General features: G+C 38.8%; 1 non-coding gene across 1 annotated transcript; it reads left to right on the top strand.

Moving 5' to 3' along the window:
• Positions 1-721: 721 nt before the first annotated feature.
• Positions 722-828, top strand: LOC141722250 (small nucleolar RNA R71). Its single transcript, XR_012575270.1, has one exon. It is a non-coding gene; the product is annotated as a small nucleolar RNA R71 (small nucleolar RNA).
• The last annotated feature ends 5,591 nt before the right edge of the window (positions 829-6,419 follow it).

The following is a 6,419-nucleotide window of genomic DNA, read 5'->3' on the forward strand; positions in this document are numbered from 1 at the left end:
TGGTACTTCCGTGTCACTGGGAAGAGTGCCAGGTTGACGATTGAGCACTGCATTGGCTAATTGACCGATTTGATTTTCCAAGGTCTTGATAGAAACCGCCTGACTCTTGCACAACAGCTTAAGTTCCTCAAAATCAGCACTAGTAGGTGCAGCTGCACTTCCCTGTTGAGGATATGATTGTCTTGTAGCATACTGCTGTGGTTATTGGAATCCAGGTGGGTTAAACTGTTTACTCACTCCTTGCTGATATGGTGGCTGAATAGCATTCTGATTATTTCCCCAGCTGAAATTTGGATGATTTCTGTTGTTAGGATGATAGGTCGCTGGCACAGGCTGCTGTTGTCGCTGATAATTATTCACATACTGAACAGATTCATTGACAAGAGAACACTGATCCGTAGCATGAGAACCTGCACAAAGCTCACAGACCATAGCTATTTGATTAACTCCATACGTAGCCAAAGAATCAACCTTCATTGATAGCGCTTGGAGCTGGGCTGCAATAGCGGTGGCTGCATCAACTTCCAGAATACCTGCTATCTTGCCTGACGTCATCCTCTGAGTTGGGTTTTGATGCTCATTTGTAGCCATCGTCTCGATAAGATTGTACGCCTCAGTATAGCTCTTAGCCCATAAGGCGCCTCCAGCTGCTGCATCGAGCATGGGCCGAGATTGGGCCCCCAAACCATTATAAAAACCAGTGATTACCATCCAATCCGGCATTCCATGATGTGGACATTTTCTCAACATTTCCTTGTAGCGTTCCCAAGCCTCGCACATAGATTCTGTAGGTTGCTGCACAAACTGAGTAAGAGCACTCCTCATAGCAGCAGTCTTTGCCATTGGATAAAACTTCACCAGAAACTTTTGCGCAAGATCTTGCCACGTAGTGATGGACCCGGCTGGTTCAGAATGTAACCAGTCTTTAGCCTTATCCCTCAGTGAGAATGGGAAAAGCCTCAACTTGATAGCCTCATCAGTCACGCCATTATACTTCAAAGTGCTGCAGATCTCGACAAAATTCCTTATGTGCATGTTGGGGTCTTCAGTTGCCGCTCCTCCAAAAGAAACAGAATTCTGCACCATCTGAATAGTGTCCGGCTTGATTTCAAAGGTGTTAGCTTGAATAGCCGGATGAAGGATGCTTGACTGAATGTCATCAATTTTAGGCCGAGAAAAATCCATAAGAGCTGGATCAGCTTGAACAATACGATCTCCCATGTTTACTGGTTCTTTCTGTTCAGTTCCTGAATCCGAATCCTCAAAATCTAACTTCTCCGGAGTATCAAGAACTTCGTCTTTCTCTTCAGCTGTATCTGAGGTCCTCTTGCGAGCACGAGAACGAGTTTGCATAAACGCTTGCTAAAGTACCTGAAACACAACCGAAAAGAGTAAGTAACTACTATGTCCTAATCACTGAGTCCTAATGACCAATGATGGTAAGTACATAAACTAAACAAATACGCTGAGTCCCCGGCAGCGGTGCCAAAAACTTGTTAGGGCGAAATCACGCACTAATATTCACGCAAGTATACGCGTTCGCAAGTAATATAGAATATTTTCTAGTTCGTTCCCTCAGAGACTCAGACTAAGTTTTTGTCTAATTAAACTCACTCACCAATGTATGATTACTTCTCAATGTTAAGATAATAACACTTAAAATTGTTGATTAAATATTAACTATAATTAACTACTTAATTAACCACTTAACTAACACTTCAATTTATCAATAATAAAACACTCATGAGATCACAACTTCATTATTACTTCCTTCTATAGCCATTGTTATTACCTTTAGCATGTGACAGTGATGACATTAATCGAATAACACGAAACTGATAAAAGCCAACTTTCATTGTACTAATACCATTCTACCAAACATCCACAATTAAGATAGAAGTTGAATAGTCATCAATTATGTTGAGTTCCTATATATCTACAGAAATTGACAACACAACAATTTAAGCACAAGTTATTCCTTTTGATTACATAGGGCAAATAAAACTGTTAGAATTACCCACTAATCATGCACAACGTACATGAACCTATGCTAGCATGGCAAGTTCTAAATCTCAAGATCCACCGTCGCTTCACAAGAGATTAACACCCTATCTTATATGTTCGCGACGCACATAAGACGAATACGCACAACCAATACTAGATATCATGCAATCATCATACACTAAAGTATTAAACAATTAACTAAAGAATTCCATAATAAATCCATTGCAACCCCATGATCACGATTAGCCCATAATAGAACTTATCGCCATCATGGGTTCATATGAAATCATGATAAACAACACAAGAAAATAATAACTAAACTAATTATATTAAAACAGAGTACGTCACAAGAGTAAATAAGTTAAAGCAAGAAAACTAGCATCCAACGTTACAACGAAACAAAAATCACAAGAATATATGCTTCCTCCTTCATTGCGGTGTGCTAAATCGGTCTTCTTCCTTATCTCCTTCGCTTCTTGCGCAAAACACAATCTAAAACATAATCTCCCTCTTATTCTCTATGAAAACGTCTCAAATCTACTTATATAATAGTCCCATAAAACTCAGATTACATAGAAGTTGGAAACCAAACAGAAGTAGAAGTCTAAAATAATTCAGCTTTTTCCCCGACCCTGCGCGGCCGCTCAGCATTTCTGCGCGGGCGCGCAAGGCTGCTGCGCGGCCGCTCAGCATTGCTGCGCGGGCGCGCAGGACCCTACTGGAAAAATTCCAGGTTTGCTCCGTTTCTTCGCCGTAATCTGCCCGTTCTTTTCCTCTCTCAATGGTGAACACATGCCAAGGCTTATTCTTGATGATTCCTCCTCCGAAATGCAACTAATACCCTGAAATGCATAAACACTAGAAAAATGCATCAAATACACAAAATACTTGATTTCAAGACACCAATTTAAGCCATTTTAAGACGTTCTAAGTGGTATAAAATGCCACTTATCAAGGAAAGAATCGGATTCTGAAAAGAAGCTAGCCAAGCTGGAAGACAGAGTTCAGTGGCTATCCTTCTTCAAAATCAACAGACTCAGACAAATCTTCTCATGCAACTGGCTAAAGCACAAGGCCTAACTCCTCAACTTGATGATAACAAAAAGGGGGAGAGAGAATCAAGTAAGGGGGAGAAAGGACCAACTGAGGGGGAGAAACTTCAAGTATAAATCAGCAAAGTAATTGTACCTTCAATTACTATCTCCAAGCCAACAGTTGCAGATGGTATAGATCTAATTAAAACAGCAGCAGCAAATTTGAAAGTTGCTGAAAAAGGAAAATTGAGTTTGATCAACTGGAATAAGATTGATGAGGAGATACATAAAAAGTTTGAACTAGTCAAGGAGCCAGTTAAGTCAGCCATCCATCACTCTCATGTCAAACCAATCAGTGTGAATGAGATGAGCATGAACTATCTGGAAAAAGGACAATCTTCCTGCATCAAGTCTACAAAGGCTTAAACAATTCTTAAACCAAGGGCAAATTATCCAAAATCATCTTGGAAGAACCCCATGGACACTGTGTATGAGACACCCAAGCCTGATGAAAAGAAGCTTCTGTCAAGATCTATTGTCTTCTATAAAGATCCAGCTGATTCAGCTTCAAAAAGGAGAATTGCTAAGATATTCAGAAATGGAAAGGAAGTTTGTGTGGTAGCTGGACATCCACAATTTGTTCAAGCAAAGAAAGAAGAAAAAGCCAGATTAAAGTAGGAAAAGAGGCAAGCTGCTCTAGATGCAAAGAAGTCTAAACAGAAGAAAGAACAGATTGCTATCTTGGCCAAGCTACAGGATGTAAACTCTTCTCAACAAATCCCCTCTCAACCATCTGAAGCTGCTGAATTAAAGAAGAAAATTGAAGAACAAAAGAAATCCCCAAGGAAGAAAGAATTGGCTAGAAGAACAAAAAGGAAACTGGATGTTATTGACAAGGAATTGGAAGATCAATTTCCTAAGGAATCCACACCAGCTACAACTCAAGCATCAAAACCCTCTGTGGTATTTGAAGACATAAGGGTGGTGGATCTCTACAGGAACATACATGGTGAACCTATTGTGCCAAAGGATGAGCCAATAGAGTGGGATAACATACCAATTCCTAACTTCAGCTTACCAATCCTTTGCAAGCCAAAAAGGACAAAGTCAAGGGCAGTCAAGAAAGTGAAGCTGTCATCTCTCAAATCCAAGTCAGTAGTTAAAGCTCAACCCAAGGTCAACGGGGGAGACTACTTGTACTTGTGTGACATCAAAGAATTTTCAGATCTAAATCTTTATCTGGATGAACTAGATGAAGTAAGGGCAATTGATGCATACAGAAACCTACCTGAAAGGTTGGTGTTCAAGTACAAAGAAGGAAGGAAGATTCAGTGACCACTTCACAGGATTCTTCAAGAAAGCCAAGCTGTGCTGATTAAAGTCTATTCATCCTTCAAGAAAAACTTTGGGTTCAATGTAACTGCAAGAAGGCTAGTATTGAAGAAGATTGAAGAGCTGAGGAGTGTTAGAGCTAAATATGCACTCCCAAAGACACTCATCATCCAATATACAGGGAGAAGAGTGCATCTAAGGCCCTACTGGCTGATGGAATTCATGGATGACAAGGGTGTGAGAAGATTCTTCAGATTAGAAGACCAACTAAGTATCTCTAGCAATGAGACTCTATTGGAAATGCAAGAAAAGCTAGATCTCTCAGAATCTGATGAACTGGAATTCCACAGGCAGCTCCAGAATCAAATTGAGGAAAATAACAGAAAGCTTGGAAGAAGATCCAGACCTTCAAGGAACTAGAAAAATCTGCTCAGGCTAGAGGAGCATCTTGAATTGACTGTGAGCCAAACCTTGTACATTTTTTTTTAATTGAAGCACTTTCAGTTTATCTACTTATCTTTAAAGATGTATGTTCAGGATGTTTTGTTATCATCAAGTATCTCTTAATTTATGGCTACAATTCCAGTAGACATAAATTGGGGGAGATTGTTGTGCATATGTTGTGTACTTGATGATTTCATAAACAAAACATCTAAGTAGATTTTACTTAGTGAAATTATGTAGCACTCGACGGATAAGAATTATAGTCCCTACGGATAACTCATTATAGTTCCGACGGATGATTAACTTATTATCCATCGAGTGAGTAGCTTATGTAATAATAAGTTTGTAGCACAGTTATGTATGCACCTTTGTATAGAATCTGTAGTAGCATATAAGTCATGTTGACTTTAACTAGATATGCAGAATAGGTTGATTAATTGTACATAAATGATGTCTTGTAATTCTGCATAAGTGAAATAGAGTCAAGTGCCAAAATAGCTACCGACGGATGATTAACAAAGCCATCGACGGATGATTAAATGACTATCAACGGATGTTTAATATAGCAGTCGACGGATGATCAATTAAACCATCAACGGATGTTCTGAAAGTCGAGGGATGATCATATGAAGAATTCAAACAGCAGTTGAACAGTGAAAGCTGACACACAGCCGTCGAGATATATACATACACACTGTGGAAGCCCATTAACTGGGTAATAGAGGACGAAAAGCAGCAAAGCTTAAGACTGATAGTTTTTATATTTGTTCAGTCTTTTTGACTTTGTAATCTTGGTATTATATAAACCAAGAGAGTAGCAAATAGAAAAACTGAGAAAGCTGAGAAACAAAAACAGTGAAATCTTTGTAAGCAGAATTATTAGCATTTCCTGTATTCTCAGTAGTTCCATTTTGTAAGCAGCTGTGAGCATTCCTGCATACAGCGTCCTCTCGATATATTATATATATCTCTGGTGGAATTGTTTAAATCCACCAGAAAGTTTTTAAAGACTCTTGTTTTTAATTACTTATGTTTTGATTCAATTAAGTTTCTATTCCGCATTGTGCTAATCAAAATATTATATCTATATTCGAGTTGAACATTTTTATTTTGAGAAAAAGGTTCAAGAATTCCATTCAACCCCCCTTCTGTAATTCTTGCTATATTGTTAAGGGCCTAACAGAGCTTCTTCTTCGATTGCATCACGAAGACGTATGCCAACAAATGCTCAAATTTTGATGCCATTCCTATTCTGGCATAACAAATCGGGTATGCACTCCTAAACCAGTCTCATTTTGATTATGAAAAGACTGTGTTATGTTTTATAGGAGATAGAATGAAAGAGGACAGGAATGTAGTTTACTTTACTAGGTTCTGTCAGTTATTACAATTACTGTACAGAAGATGAACCAAAACTAGCAGGTGAACTCATAGAACCTTTTAGGTTAGCAAAAAGGGCTTATACTGATCTTTTCACTGCTGACAACAAGAAGGGAGTTTTGAGACCTTTATAAATCCCTTTATCAGTAAAGCAAGCTCTTGTAAATATTGATGCTGCTACATATTCATTGCTATATCCTGATGACCAACCCACCAACACATAAC

The sequence above is a fragment of the Apium graveolens genome, chromosome 4, assembly GCF_009905375.1.
Source record: "Apium graveolens cultivar Ventura chromosome 4, ASM990537v1, whole genome shotgun sequence".
Taxonomy (NCBI): Eukaryota; Viridiplantae; Streptophyta; class Magnoliopsida; order Apiales; family Apiaceae; genus Apium; species Apium graveolens.